This window comes from Cetorhinus maximus, chromosome 8 (assembly GCF_964194155.1).
Source record: "Cetorhinus maximus chromosome 8, sCetMax3.hap1.1, whole genome shotgun sequence".
NCBI lineage: Eukaryota > Metazoa > Chordata > Chondrichthyes > Lamniformes > Cetorhinidae > Cetorhinus > Cetorhinus maximus.
Window position 1 is genome coordinate 37,065,696 of NC_135886.1, and position 16,720 is coordinate 37,082,415.

The 16,720-nt window shown below is 44.0% G+C and overlaps 1 protein-coding gene across 6 annotated transcripts in view; it reads left to right on the forward strand.

Moving 5' to 3' along the window:
* Positions 1 to 16,720, forward strand: part of LOC144683562 (neuron navigator 1-like) — a 725,427-nt gene that overhangs the window by 411,292 nt on the left and 297,415 nt on the right. The window lies entirely within an intron of this gene.

Here is a 16,720-nt window from a genome sequence, read left to right on the forward strand (position 1 = left end):
TTGGGGAAGGGGGAGAAGTGGCCTCAGGCAAGGGAAGAGGCTGCAGGGTGAGGGCTGTACTGAGGAAGCAGGTATCCCAGGTTTGAGTGAGGGTCTGTGCAAGTGACCTCAAGATGGTGAGGCCTGAGGAGGCAGTCTCCAGAGCAGATGAGGCCAGATGGAGATGTGTGGGTGTGTGTGAAAGAGTAAGTGGTGATGTCCCTTGAGCTGGCAGTGACTGAGATGTCAGTGAATGTGTGATGGGCTTGAGTGTGTGAGTTCAGAGTGATGAGATGGTTGCCTTACCCTGGCTGCACGGATGAGATCGTTCATCCTCTATCTGCTTCGGATGGCCAACCTCTTCTGTGCAGCATTGACACTGATCACCACTGCTATTGTCTACCTAGCCGGACTGGTAATTTTGCTGCCCCTCCTGTTGCCAGAGCAGGGGTAAAGGGCATCATGGCGAGCCTCCACAGCATCCAAAAGGCGCTCGAGGGACGCGTCACTAAACCTGAGGGCTGCAGTCCTTCTTGCCTTTTGGGGCCATGTCTTATTTACAGCAGTCTTGGTCTTGAAGCACTGGGAGGTGTGCACGTGGCTGTACTTTAAATGTGATGCCTGGCTCTATGAAGCGGTGAGGTGACAGCGTGGCAGGTGAATCGGTGCCTGCCATGGAAACGGTGCATTTCCCAGCAGTGCACTATTAATGCGACGGGTTTGGGACGATATGGTACGAGAAGTCGCCATTGTGGCCGGCAGACAAAACATTTCTTTTTCCTGCCCGCTACCATACTTAGTGCAAATTTGGGACACTTCTGCCCTCAGAGTTGGAGACTTTTCTGGAAGATCCAAGGGAGGAGGGGAAATGCTCATCAGAAGTTCAAACTTCCTGGGCAATTCCCGTGGAGTCAGTGCGTTGGGACTTCTGAGGGGTCCCTTAGAATATCTTGTTGGGTGGTGGGGCGGGGTGCGTTGTGCGGTGGTGGTGGGAGGTAACAGGGAGGTGGCGGGGGTACATCCACTTACCAATGACCTGGAGACCAGAAGACCTGGGCTATTATAAACCAATCCAATTTAATCCAGTAATTTAAAAATGAGACCTTCAGTAATGAACTATTGCAGAAAATATAATAGGTTCAATCAATTTGGATGGCATCTTATTCCTTAATAGCCATGTTTTCTTCTTCAAAGCAACTTTATAATGAGATGTAGATTCGAGGAATTCAGTGAAGAAAACTCTAATAATGATAGATCTTTCTTGTCTTACTAACCTATTTGCCCAATTTCTCCTATTCGTAAAATTATTAATGGAAGTGGGCCAGAGGAAAAATTTTGGCTTCTCAAGGACTTGTTGAAGGCTGATTTGCATAGTCACAGACCATCTGTCAGCTCTAGCTGAGTAAGGAAGTTGAGGTATTTTTCAGTGTGAAGGTGAAGTGACACCTTTTTTTTCTGCACAGTTACCAAGTTCCTGTATACTTATCCAAGTGTGTTGCATTGAGGGTTACCTTATTGGAGTTGCATATCTAATGTATAGTGCATAAAGGTAATGTTTTAATTCAACCTATATTTTTAAAAAAGTGTAGTTAAAAGATATAGATTTGGAATAAAAATGGAGCCTTTCACCCCAGAGGCTTGGGTTTAATTCCAGCTGCTCATTTGGAATCTTCTATACAAACTGCTTGCAAGGTTCTTTAGAGCTATTGACTATATTTAAATTAGGGGCCTTTCCCATTATGAAGTTGGAACGTCTTAATATTTTTTGATTCAGCCTCTGTGAAGAGCCTTCTTAAACGTTAAAGGTGCTATATAAATGCAAGTAATTGTAATAATTATCAAGCATTTCCAAAAGGAAACATTGTTTTAACCCGATTGACATTACCACACAATTTGCCTTATCTTTGTAGTTCAGCCTAAAGTGACCAACCTGGTCCACTACTGCTGCTGTTCTCCCACCACCTCCCCTCCCCCACTCCCTTTGCACAATAAAATGTCACCCAGAAGGTAAAAAGCAGTTTGGACCAGTACTCTTATTTCCCAGTTTTACTGGTGTTCCATTTTGAGGTATACAAAAACAGTATTGTTATTTCCCAGTTTTTACTGTTTTTTTCCTTCTGGGCAACACTGCACAGGAAGCGATCAGCTTTGTACTGACTACTGATGTCTGAAATTTCAGTCTTTGCTTCTGGTGTTCCCGGCACATCTTGTCCTGAGCACCAGGAGAACATTTAACTGTGTTATCTCACATTATGGGGTAAGATCAAGTCATTAATGGCCCCTAGATGTCAGAAAAAGCGTTGGCTTCAGAACTAATCATTGATAAGCAAAGGGCGGTGAGTCTTCCATAAGAAATGCTTCAGTATAAAATATCATTACCAGTGCACATGGGCATAAAATCTAAACATGGTACAGAAATGTAAATAATTTTATAGTACTGTTCAATCTAGAAATCAAGTAGCTAATTCTTGTAACATATTAAAATTACTAGATACAATGCACACTTCCAAGTGTTACCTACTTCCTGTAACATGTGTCCCATTACAATCTATTGATTGATTGTTTCTGACTGAAACAGCAGCAAATCATGTCTGGCAAGACAGGAAGTGTACAAATTAGAAGTGAGGAAAATGCCTGGAGAACTGACAATGACAAACTGTTACACTGAGGTAGAGACCAATAATGCTTCTTTCAAGGGAAAAATGGAGAATCGTTTGATGCAGAAAAAAAATACAGAACTTAAGAGACATGCAAAGCTGTAGGCTTTAACTTTGGATTACTTTAACAAAGAGCTAGTACTGATATAATAGGCCAAATGGCCTTCATTATATAATGTTAATTTTTGTGTTTCCAAGGACATGAAAATAACCAGTTCTGAATGATCAGTCAGGCGAACCTATCAACAGAAGTCAGGGGAAGGCGATATTTCAGCAGCCTGGAGCCATTGGGTTTCCCTGGAGCTCCTGTGTGCTCTGTCTGCAGCCTGCTAGTCCTATGTAAATGAGGCCCAGCCCTCAAATTAGAGTGGGCCTCTCAGAGACATAGCTAATTCCTTTTCAAAAAGGCACAACATTTTGTAATGCAGAGCAAGAAATTGGGCTCATTAATGTCATTTTTTGGCATCCGTGGTGCCTGTACACACGCATACTTGTGCGGTGAATCACACCAGATGCCATATTGGTAGAGAAGTTAGTGCACACACAGTGATTGTCCACCAGACCCATGCAGAAAAGGCAGATCATGACATCAATCAGTGCACGGAGCTAATTTATCATCCATGGTGCCATTTTGGAGCTTGTCTAGCCAATGTCCTCTCTTAATCTTACACTAGCTGAACACATGATCAGCAGCAGGAAGGACAGCCCACCAACACTATTTAAAGGGATTGTCAACTGCTTATAGGATAGTTGCAGGTTGATTTCTTCTGGCTGTTGCTACGATTCTACAAGTGTTTGATGCTTTCTATATTGTTTCAAGTTGCAAAAGTCCACGGGGAGTGGTGTGGCAGATGCTGAAGGACTTCTTTCTGACTTGATCTGTATAAACCAGTTGCTCCCAAACATGGCTGGATCGATAGTAATGCCCCTAGGAATAAAGCATGACTGGAAGAATGAGCAGAGGTCACACAGAGCAGGACAAGCTGCTGGAGGAAGGAGGAGCAGGGGCTGAAGGGCTCTCAAAAAGACACCATGTCAACCCAGGTTGTTCAGGGACCTATTCACCTGCATTTCAGCAAAGAACAATGATATCTGCACTTTAATATTCTCACTGAAATCTGCTCCAGTTGCAATCACAACCACAACATCAGAGCCAGGCAAGAACCATGCATGTATGATCATGTGAAGGTAACTGTGGCAATAAACTTCTATTTATCTGACTTCTTGCAGGCTGTAAATGGAGATATTTTCAGCAACTCTCAGTTTTCCATGCACAGTGAGTCTCCCTACCTGATGAGAACTACCTACGTTTCATTCTGTCTTGCCGGAGAGCAGCAGGAGGAGTGAGCACATGCTTACACAGCTCATGAATCAGAAGCGCATGTGAGATCAGGAGCAAGTGAGATCTGAGAAGAAGAATTAGGTCTGAGGATACTGTCATTATCGATAGTTTCAGCCCTATTGTTGGCTATAGCCTCAACAATGGCCATCCCAATAATAGCCAGCACTCTCGCCTCCATGGGTGTTAGGTCATAAAGGTGTGCCTGTCCTCATTCGGTTAGCTGCTGCCACCTGCTGTTGTGCACCACCTTGTCCTGCAACGGAGAGGGAATTGCATCAACAAGTTCCATACACTCTGTTTGGCCTGATGTGTCTGTCATAGTTGAATAGTTGGGAGTGTGTGCAAGCTGTAAAATATAGATGTGAGGCTTGTGACAGTGCTCAGTGTGTGAGGGTGAGGTGAAACACTTGAATGTTCGGCATGACTCCTGATTGATGCAAATTATTGGTAGGTGTCTATGATGATTTGAACAGTGGCTGACACTGGTGGTGCAGTTGCTAGCATATGGAAATGTCACTCACTAATCTTGACCACTCATTGGAGGTCGTTGAACATCTTGCATCCAGATCCTCAGAATTCATTCCTGGCACTGGCCTCCATGATATCTGATCCCACTGCTATCTGAGCAACTATCTGCAGGTTCTGCCCCACCGCCTTGGATATAGAGGACATCTCTCTTCCTTCCCGCTTTCTTCACCAAGGCCTCCAGTGATACATCTGAAAACCTTGGAACATGCTTTCTTGCCAGTTGTGTTACCCCTCACTCTTTCCCAGGTCAGATTCTGTTCAGCTACGACTCCCAGCATCTGCTCCAGCCACAAAGCACCTTCCCCTTTAAAATGCATAGCTAGTTTTAAGCAGTGTAGGCTAGCTTTAAGTGGTGCTGGCCATTCATGGGTCTGAATTCATCAGGGCACCATGACCCCTGCCCCCTCCCCCCACCTTGCTGGCTTAAAAAGTCAGTCAGTGGAGCGGGGGAGCCCACCCAGGAATTCTGGTTGGCTGTATGCTTTGACTCCTTTATTAGGTAATGGGCAAAGTTCCAGTGTTGTACGATAGTCTACTGCTGGCATGGGGTGGGGAGGTGGTGTAATGTTGAATTAGCTTAGAGAGCTGTGGTCGTATATTGCAAAATGTACATCAATTTGGATACTGTGTTGCAAAATGAAAATCATACATAATTACTAAGTGTCTTTGTATTGGCGTAAAATTCAATCTCAGGTTCGGTAGCTTGATGGATTATGAACATACAAATTAGGAGCAGGAGTAGGCTGCTCGGCCCTTCAATGTAGGTCACAAATTTGTTTTATGTAATGTTACAATTATGAGGTTTATGAGATTTTTGTGTTTTGGGACTGTGTCTGGAATTTAAGATAAATGAAGCAGGTCACATGACGTCTTCAGAAATCTGCCCAACAGCTAGCCTTGGTAATTTGATTGTTAGAGATTAAAGGAGGTCATTTTTTTTTATTAGGAAGAAGGTGTAACATATTTATGCTTGAGGACAGCAGCCTGTGTCCTAAGAATGGATAGACTGTGGGTCTCCAAAGTCCCAGAAGAGTGTTGAGAATGTCAGGTTGTAAACAGTTGTGCTTTAAACTGTCCATTTAGTTCCAAGCTGAAAGAGCATTGGGCTCTCGAGGATAGCTAATCAACATTTCTACCTGGATACAAGGCCCATGTGATTCATGATGCTGTGGAAATAGACGTTGAGAGGGGAAGAATTTTCTAAGATGGCCCTGAAAACTCAGACACAGTTAATCTGTCAGGGTCCAGGAAACAGAGAGTAGCTAGAGGCCAAATGTTTCTGTGGTTCACTGTCTACCTACCATCCTACCCATCCGCCACCCTACCATCCTACCCATCTGCCACCCTACCCCCTTACCTACCCCTTCACCCATTCAGTGCTAATGAACACTTAGCAGAATATGACAGCTAGTGCCATAAAAAGGGAGTGTGACATGTCTTCCCCCGATGATCCAGTGCTATGAGGAAGGAGCTAGATTGAAGGTACACTTAGAAGCCGGGATCGGAAGTCCCTGCCAGAAATCTTGTTGTGTTATCCTTTCAGCAATTAACTGGAAGTTTGCTCTTCATTTTTAAAAGTTATTGTTTTTTACATATAGTAAATAAAGCTTTGGTGTCAAACAAGAATATCAGAAAGGATTTTCTGAAATACTGGTGATCTTGAGGAAATTCAAATTGCTTGGACATTTGCACTGTTCTACCATTTCAATTGAATTTAGGTGCATTACATTCGGATTGATGGAATTTGGATGCTGACAGTACAGAGGTGGATGCTGAAAATATAGAAGATATGAGTTGACATTAGGAATGTTCCACAAGTGCACAATTGCAAATTCACTATCCAACCATTTAAAAATATAGCCAAATATTCCTGTTTACTTACTATATTGTCAGTATTATTGTCCAGTTCAAAGTATTGTGGAAAAACATTGCAAGTCTGGTAGAAATTTTGTGCTGGCAGCAGAAATGCATTTACTTAAGTTTTTTAAAAAGATTATGTCGCTACTTTTGACAGTATGTTGTGCAGGTTTGATTATAGGTTGTGCTGAATAGTGTAGACAACAAATAAAAAGCCTTTAACAAACTGCTTGGCTGAAAAAGTCATCCAAATATTAGTTGTCAGTGCATATTGCCTGTGTAAATCATTTTTCAGGTATGGAATATGTAGACATTTGCAATTAACTCTTTGAATATTGTCCCTTTGAACCTGCACAAGAAAAACCTAGTAATCCTATTTTAGAAATAAGGACAGTGTTTTTATTCATTCATGGGACGTGAGTGTCATTGGCTAGGCCAGCATTTATAGCGCATTGCCCATGAAAAGGTGATGGTGAGCCACCTACTTGAACCACTGCAGTCTATGTGGTGTGAATACACCCACAGCAGCATTCTGGAGGGAGTTCCAGGATTTTGATATAGAAATAGTGAAAGAACAGCAATATAGGCTGGAAATTTCCGCTCCCGTTGGCAGCAGGTGTCATGGCGGAACATTCGGTGGTAGGTGCAGAAATTGGCTTCACGCCAGCATGAAATCATAGCGGGATCATCCAATGGCGTTGCGGATCACGAATCCCCCTGGAGGCCAGCGTGAACCCGATCAGCTAATGGGATGCAAAGTAAGGCTGACCGGAATCGTGCCCCACACCCGATTTACCGTTATGCCGGCGGGAAAACACGCTGGTCCAGAACACATCTGGACAAACGTGATGTACAGAAGTCGAAACTTATCTTTACGGCCTTGCTCAGATCAAGGACGTCCGAGGAGAAGATGATGCTGGGGCCCTACGGCTATCGGACCCTGGAGGAACATGTGTATCGCATGCTGTGTGGATCCTCATGCACATGGATCCGCCGGGAAGCAGCTCTCGGAAGGTGGGAGGTCTCCATGCAGCAACTTTGACCTCGCTGGTGTTTCGGAACTTCATGGACTTCGCCATGGGCTGGTACGGATCATCGCCGAAGGTGGTGCCCGGGGAGAGGAAGGTCCAGGTCTGATTGGGAGAGGAATGTGTACCAGGGAGGGTGAGGTTGGAAGGGGGAGTGCAAATGTGTCAAGGGTGAGGTTCAGAGAGGGGGTTAAGGTGTCCAGGGAGGGGGGGGTGGGGGGAGAGGTGTCAGGGGTGTGAGGGTGGGGAGTGGAGGTGAAGGTGTTGGGAGGTGAGATTGGGAGGTGGAAGGAGAATGTCTAGGAGAGGAGGATGCAACAGGGGAGAATGATGCAAGTGGGGAGGTAGGTGTAAGGGAAGGAGTTCGGAGTGAGGATGATGTCTGGGGCAAGGGGGGAGTTCAGGGGGCGTAGAGAGTATGGGGGGAGGAAGGGGTTCAGGGGGGGAAAGTGTCGGGGGGGTAGGAGGATCTTTGGAGGGGAGAGGGAGTACAGTAGGAGGAGGGAGTAAGGGTGGAGGAAGGAGTAAGAGGGGGTTGGAAGGTCCAGGTGAATGTGCAAGGAACATGTGGAGTCAATGACTGCCTCCTGGGGAGTGAACTGAATGTGGGTGTGGTAGGATGGAATGATGAGCGTGAGGGGGGCAGATGTGGGTGTGGTAGAGTGGGAGGGTGAGGGTGCATTGGTGCTGGCAGAAGGCGCAGCGAGGGTGGTTGGTGGAGACATGGAGGCAAACATGGACCCTGAGGGTAGGAGGAAGGAGGTCGAGGAGGTCAATGTGGATGGGGGTGGGATTTTCAGGAAGGTAGGGAATGTGCATGTTCACCTGGACATCCAAGAATGACAAGGGTTTGGGCTGAAGGGTAACAGTGGGGAGGTGGGGGTGATGCTGGGGGGGCCACTGTGATGGAGGAAAGGACGTGGGTGACCGGGGGAGAGGAAAGGACGGGGAAATTACGAGAAACTTGACTACAACCATGATTTTCAAATCAAAAGTGAGTGGAGCCTCATGTTGGATGGGCACAGGCTACCTGGGAGTGTGATCAGTGGGTGGGCGGAGATGCAGGTCAACTCAAATAGACAACTGAAAGAGAACCCCAGCAGGCAACATTGAAAATGCTCAGGACTGTGCGATGAGTGTGATGGATGAAGGCTCCGCAGGCATGGGAAAGTGCTTGCACGAGGCTCCAAAAAACCCGGCAACACACACACACACATTTCTTCCTCCAGAATCACTTATAGTCCAGTTGCATGCAGCTGAACTGATTGTGGAGGGGGGTGGGTGGATGCAGGGGGAGCACTCACGAAGCCTGTAAATGAAGCTGAAAGCTAACATTACCCATTATTCAATGAAAGTGAATATACTTTCAGAGTATAAAGTGACAAAATGTGTTCAACCATGTAACCACTTGTGATCAGAATTTCTTAACTTTTCCAGGCCACTTCTTCTAGGTGCTGCCCTGACATCTGCAGCAGGGGTGGAGACAGCCTGTGCAATGGTTGGCCCTGTTGCCTCTGATGACTTTGACGTCACTTCTGGAGAACTGAGACCTTGAGGGCTTGCTTTGGTTGCCCCCCTGTGGGCCAGTTGCTCCCTCTGCGGTGACAGAGGGCGAGGTTGAGGGGGGCACAGACAAAGGGAAATCAGAGGGAGCAGACAGCCTCTGAGATTCCTGAGTGGATGACCAGGTGGTGTCCAGCTGCTGCTCCTTCTCCCTTCAGGTGCCCAGAGGCCCCAGCCTGACTCCTTGAGGGGAAGGAACACCTGGATGGACGTCGAGGTGCACTGTTTCCCTCTCGCATCGCCACTGCAGGAACTCACCCATGGCTACTGCGATGGAGTGCAGGTCTGCATGCATCTCCACGTTCTGCTGGACCAGGGTCTCCATGGCGTCCGTCATCCTTCCCATGGAGACCTCCATGCGCGCACATGTGGGCACCACACCTTTAAAAATTAGGCAGGTACACTTGCGTACCATTCTGTTGAGGGCTTCCAACATCTCTGCGTGATATTCCCTTGCCTTCTGCTGACTCTGCATAATGAGGTGGAAGGCTGAATCCAAAGGCTCGTCATCTGACTTGGACCTCACAGATGCCTCTTCCCCAGCAGTCCTCAGAGTGTTGGGGAGCTCAGCTGAACCTGCCTCCTGCTGCAGACACGTGTCTGTGTGGTGACCACAAGATTGTGAATCCGAACCTGCTCTAGATCGAAGTCCAACCGAGGTGTTTGTCTGCGCTGGTGGAGGTTGTGGGTAAACATTGTGACGGGTCTTCCAGGCTGCTTATTTCCTCTCTTCAATGGTGGAGAAGTCCTCTTCTCTGGAGGTGAGGACCTGAATGGAGCTGAGGGATTGATTGGCTGATGGTGTCGGTCACTTGGCAGAGCTCCCTGTGAACCAAAGTAGAGATAATTAGTGCATTTCAGCAGAGTCAAAAGCAGGAGAGAGAGCACTCACAGTTGTGTTGAGAGAGGGGGGATGTGGAACAGGATCCTCACATGGGTGTTGCTGCTGATTTCGCTGTTGCTGCAGGCATGGTCCACATCCTCACCGGTCAGCGCGATGGCACACGCCTCAAAGTAAGCGAGTGGCCTAATGTTGGCCACTCCACCCCTGGCCTGGGAGTTCTTCCTGCTGTTATGAGCCAGCTTCTCCTGCATAAAACAGATGGAAAGTGAGCAGGACACATGGCACTGCGTGGAATGTCTTGTGGTGAGCAGAGCCATGGACGGGATGAGGACGTGAGCTCCAGAGGATATGAGCCTGATGGAGATGTGAGAGTGTGTGTGAGAGTTAGCAGTGTTTTCCCTTAAGATGTGAGATCCATGTGGATGTGTGATGGGTTTCTGAGTGTTTGATTTGAGAGTGATGAAGTGGTTGACTTACCCTGGCAGAATATATGAGAACATTCATCCTCTTCCTGTGCAGGATTGCTGACCTACTATGTGCTCCATTGTCACTGATCGCTGCTGCCACTGCCTCCTAGGCTGGATTGGCGACTCCGGTGGACCTCCTGCGGCCAGAGCAGAGATAGAGGATCCAGTAGGTGTCCCAGAGAGGCTGCTGTCACCTTTGCTTTCAGAGCCATCTGTTGTCTGGAGCAATCCTGGTCTGTAGACATGGGCCTGAATTTTACCTTTGGTGGGTGTGTGTAATCAGCGGGCCCGAGAGTGGTCAGGAAACGGACCAGCGACCACGATCGGCCCCGGCCCAACTAATGGCCAGCCTGCATGAAACACATGCTGAAAAGCTCAGCGCTGCTGCGGGCAAGAGGACGGACAATGACATCACCGCGGGCGCAGGTGAGCACTGTGAGAGAGCTCCCTGAAGGCAGACGGCTGCCTCAGGGAGCTGCAGACCTTCAAATGATTAAATAAAGCTTTCAAAAGCTGCGAAAAAAAAAGTCCATGCATCACAATCAGGCACATGAAAATATAGCTGATAAAAATGTTCACCACAGATTTTTGTTTTATTCATAACTGAAATATCATCCCACCCTTGGATGAGGTTTGATGAAAAATGCAAAGAAAGGCTGCCTGGCCGATTCACCTGTAAGGTTGGACCAGCCATAAAAGATTGGAGACAATTATGCCGTTAATGGGCTTAATTGCCCTCTTAATCGTCAGTGGGCACGCCTCTGACTTTTGCGCGTGCCGGCCAAGCGAAATATCATGCGAGCGCGCGATGACATCGGGACGCTCGCCCTGCGTCTTCTCGCGCGATTTTACGCCTGATCAGGTCTGGTGTGTGCCCACCTGCGGGATGTAAAATTCAGCCCATGAAGTCGGCTGGTCTCTGGTGCGCTTTAAATATGGCGCCCAGAGTGAGGAAGCACTGAAGTCACAATGTGGCAGTGAGGTGGGATGCACCAGGAAAAGGATGATACAGTGCGAAAAGCTGCCATTGCAGCTAGCGGGTAAAACATCATTTTTCACGTCTGCTACTGCACTTAGTGCAAATCTGGGATGATTCCTCCCATAGTTCCAAGTCAGGATGTTGTGTTGTGCAAAATTATTAAAAGGAATTTTAATGTTGCGTAAAGAAATACTGATGTACCATTGTTTTTCAACTCTTTAATGTGCTGTCATTAGGCACAATACTGCTTGGCATCAATAGTGAAGTGGCTATTGCTACCATAGAAATCACCAGGGTCATCACTGATTTGGATTGCAATTAATATTGAACACAGTCATGAGTTATTTTTCTGAATATTGTCAATATTAGGAATATTGTTGAAATATTTCACATATTTCAAGATCTCACATTTCTGACATGGCGCAGAATCCTTTCACAGTGCACCAACAGTACATACAACCATTCTAGTTCTGAAAGGGTTAAGAAGCTTTTAACTGATGTACATTTGTGGGTGAACAGCTGCAGTTATATTCACATGGATTCCAGCCAGTTGGCTAACAGTAGTACAATTCCCCAGTGTTGAAACAGAAGAAGCCTTGGTGGCTTTAGAATTAAAATTTGGAGAGTGGATTCCCTTACACCAAACAGAGCTATATAGGTCACAAAATTTTCTGAAAATTAAGATATCTGTACAAAATGATGCCTATGTTACATTGTGACAAACTACAGTAGTCCGTCAGTACATTTGCTATTCAATGTATCACCCTAATATAAAATTGATCACATTTTCAGCATTTGGTTTTCAGTGGTATCTATTTAGTTCATTCGCGGGCCAGCCATAACCAAAGGGCGATGCTCTGTGGGAGAGCTGTAACTGAAAATGTTTCCAGAAGTAATTTCATTTTGTTACTGTGTTGTATAGTGTTTAATTGTATGTGCATCACTCAGTTTACATTTTATTTAACTAGGTTGGACATGGCAATAATAAAAAGTTACCTTGCCCTCATGTGGAAAGATCCAAACACCCAGACACAGGTGAAGGGTTAAAGGTTAGCGTCAGAGATGTCAAAAGCAGTTACTTCATGAGAAGTGTTTGCATAACTTATTTTTTGAAAAGGGAGAGGAGCAGTACCATTAAAGTCACAGTGGCATCAGCACAATTGATGCAATGAAGCCTTTGACATTGTTTATATCATTGGTATCTCGTGTTTGTAAAAAAAAAAATAGAGGATTTTGTTTCAAAATCTTGCATTAAGAGAAATTAGGTTGCATTTCCGGTCCTCAATGACCTTTTTCAGGTCAAACTGAACACGAAGACTGAAGCTCGCCCATATTGTGGCATTTAGTACTAATGTCCATCAGTAGTAGATGGTGGATAGACTTTTTAAAAATTCTTTCATGGGTTTTGGACATCGCCAATAATTAGGGATGTTGTCTGTTCCTAATTGTCCTTGAACTGAGTGACTTGCAAGGCCATTTCAGAGAGCAGTCAACCACATTGCTGTGGGTCTGCAGTCACATGTAGGCCAGACATGGTGAGGACAGTAGATTTCATCCCCAAGGCCAAAGTGAACCAGATGGGTTTTTACAACAATCAATGATAGTTTTGTGGTCACCATTACTGAGACTAACTTTCAATTCCAGATTGTATTAATTAAATTTAAATTCCACCAGCTACCATGGTTGGAGCTGCACCCATGCCCTCAGAGCATTAACCCAACTGGATATCTGGATTATTAGTCCAGTTACCACTGTCTGCCCCCATGTTCCCACTGTTACTTTGCTTTTAGCAGTGGAGACTGTAATTCACAGTTCATTACTTTGTATAAATACTGAATTGAATATTTCAACTCCACTTCTGTGCTGCCATTAAGCGAGTGATAAATATGTAAATGCTTTTGCCCACTTCTTCATATAAGCATCATCAGGATATTCATGCTGTTAAATAACATGATTCAAACAGAGACATTGTATTAAAGCTACACTTTAAAGTAATTGCAGTCATTTATAGCAATTCATACTATTAGTGATGTAGAAATCACTGAATATAATATGGGGAAACTAGAGCTAATTTGTTCAAGTCATGGATTATTTTCCTATTCATTTCGTGTTTCAGCATTCATTTTAAGTCCAAAATATTCCTCAAGAAATAGCTTTAGCTGTTGTGTACCCTACTGATAAATAGTAACAGGAAATTAAATTGCCAATTAAAATTATTTTTTTCTTAGCAAGTCCAGTATTTTTGAATATAAAATGTTTTAAATGTTTTTTTTACACAATTAAAAAACCTCTTACAATCATGTAACACCATTAAAAGATTATTGAGACATTACCAGATCCAAATATAATCAGGGTTAGCCATGCATTGATACAGCTGCAACTTATTGTAAAATAAAATGGGATGGTTTAGCAATGGGTGGCCATACTGCACTAATTTCAGCTCAATATGCACGCATCTTATTTAAACATTTTTCATTTATAAATATGGGTTAAAAAAGAAACATTTACTGCTGACAAATATTTCATCTTGATCAATGCATGGCTAATTCAGATTACAATTGGATATAGTGTTGCTGCCAGTCTTTAAAAGGTATTATGATATTGTGAGAAGTTCTTTAATTAAGAGGTAATAACTTTGGTTAAGGCAAGGTCAGCCATTTTCCCTTTGATCAAGTTGATGAAAATGTGGTTCTCATTACTAGTTCACCCTTTTTCTGGCCTTTATCTTTCTTTTTGACTCTCTCTTTCACTTATGTTAATTTTTATTGTTTTCATTCATCATCTCTGCTTTCTTATTTCCCTGTTTACAGTCGAATCAGTCTTGCTTCCCCCTCCCCTATTTTTAATTCATTGGTGTGGGCTGCTTTTTTTGCTGTTCTATTTATCTGATGGTTGCCAGATTGTGACATTCTGTGATATTATGACACAGAATGATTGCAGCATGCACCTACATAGTCACTGCACTTCAAAAACAAAGCAATTGTGTGAATTGTTTTGAGATAGACAAACGGCTGGGGTATAAAAGGACTAACCTACCAATAGTTGGTATTGTTGCTTATGGCGGTGAAGTCAGGGGAGAAAATCCCTCAGCACAGAAAGCTACTTTGAAAGTTGCTTCAAATAATTTCAAACAAATTGAGTTGCACCAGTTAATAAAAATAATCTATTTTTTTTCCCTTTGGAGCAGAAAGTGTTTATATTTTACGTTTCATTTTTTTCTTACCATTCATTCGGTAAAGAGGAAGTTTCTTTTTTGCTCTTTTCTTTCTCTAATGACAGTGTGTTTTGGCTCACAAAGCAGCAACAGGTTCTGGTTACAAAGGCTAACTTTGTTTCAGTCGAAGTAAAAGGACTCGAGGAAAATGTTAGCTTGCTGGTCAGGGGGTGAGACTGTACTCCCAGAAGAAGCCACATTGGTTCAATTAACACAGATGTCTCAAGCAGACAGAAGTGTCAGTTCATTGGCTGATGATGTATTTTTGTTTAAATCATTATTTTTGAGTTGAAGACCCAGCTTTGCTGACCAAAAAAAAAATCAGAATGTAAATACATTATTAGTGGTTGAACAGCAATGCATTTATACACAAGGGTGGATTGAAAATTTACTGGTCAGTCTGCTGTTTTGAATTTAAGTCTGTAACTGCAGCTGAAAGCTATCAAAGGGAGTGACTGGGAGCAGCTCAAGTTGCACTTCCCCATGTGGCTCATTTTCTGATTGTGAAGCAGTCGAATGGATGTGATTAGGCCTAACTCTGTGCTTGTTAATGAATAGTATTATGCGTTCCAACTGAGGAAAGTATAAAGTCGTAATTGATAAAAAATGATGCACTTTCCTTTAACGAAGATGAGCCGGACAATACATTTTAATTCCAGGTAAGATAACCTTGAATGCTCTGTTTGAGCTTTGTTTGAAAACTCCAGCACTTGGTCTGTAGTGACTTGGCTCAGAATGCTTAGGGTTCCCTCATTGAAAACTGTTGAATCCATTCATCAAAACGTGTTCTGTGCATTGTGTTGCAATCCTTTGTAACTTAATATTATAACAGATGATCAAAAATTTGGCACAACATCCACAACAACACTGGCTTTGTCTAATAAAATTTGCAAGATGCAGTTGAACTTAACTTCTGTTTATCGACTGAGAAAACAGTGTGAAAAACTTTTTTTTACAAAAGTGTTATAAGTTGAAATATCCTTTGTGGAAAGAAAATTATAAAATGAGTTCACACAGCTTGTTCTTTTGGATTGTAAATAATTTGAGTAATTAGTATTTGAGTGACATTGTGTTTGTTCGTATACACAATTAGTACATGTGATTTTCTCCCCTCCAATTTGTTCCTCTACAGGTCAGGTCCAGTTTTGCAAATGTTTGCAAACTGCACATACTGGGAGATGGGACATCATTGCTAAACCTGAACCTGTCCTTCTCTAGTACCTCCACATGTGAACTTATCAGTGGGGATAATGGATTGCAACAAGGAACAAGAAGCCTGGTTGTTCTCCGCTCACCACCACCACTCCCTCCCCCATCCCCTCCCCCCCACAACCAACCCCAAATGGCAAGGCCATTTGGATGGCCATGCTAACTGTGATCAACAATCTTAGCACAGAGAAAACATTGGAATGAGTATTTCTCTGGTCCATTATAGCCCAAATCCTCAATGGTTCCAATCTTGAACCCCTTGCCCGAAACGGACGAGAAATGACTGAGTGATGGTATCGTCCTGCTAAATGCTGGCATCCAGAGGCTGGGATCATTTTTCGTTTGGGTATCATTTAAGTGCCATCAGTAAGATGCAGGTGGATGGTGGCCTAGTGGTAATGTCACTGGACCAGGCAAACGTTCTGGGGACAGGGGTTAAAACCCCACTATGGGTGCTGGTGGAATTATTTTTTTAAAATCTGGAGTATAAAGCTAGCCTCAGTTAATGATAACATGAAACTACCATCTATTGTTGTAAAAACCCATCTGGTTCACTAGTTCCCTTTGTTAGAATCATATCTCTCAAGACTGAAGTTTTATTCTACAAAATGGAAGGACCTGGCATGATCTGGTCATCTGGATGCTAACCTGGGATTTTTTTTAAAAGGTCATAAGTTCACCTTGAAACTGTAAACAAGACCTACATGGTACTTGAAAAGGAGTTGTTTGTTTGTGTTGAACTGCAAAGAACTTTAATTAATAAAAAGCTGGGAGACAAAAAGGCAATCACATGGCTGAGGAAAAAAGACTTAAGTTGTGAACCTGCTTGTTTGGAAGGCAATCTTGTTGGAGAATAAGCTGAGGAAAGATGGCTACCTTGACTGGCTCTCTCTCTCTCTCTATGTACCTTGCCTAAAATTGTGTAGGGCTAGCAACCTGTAGCCAGCATCTGACTCATCTGAGCAAAACCAGTTTGCATTTGGACCTGCAAAGCTGGACCAGTTGGTGAGAATGTCCAGGCATCCGCCAGGACCAGCGGCCCATCTTCACATG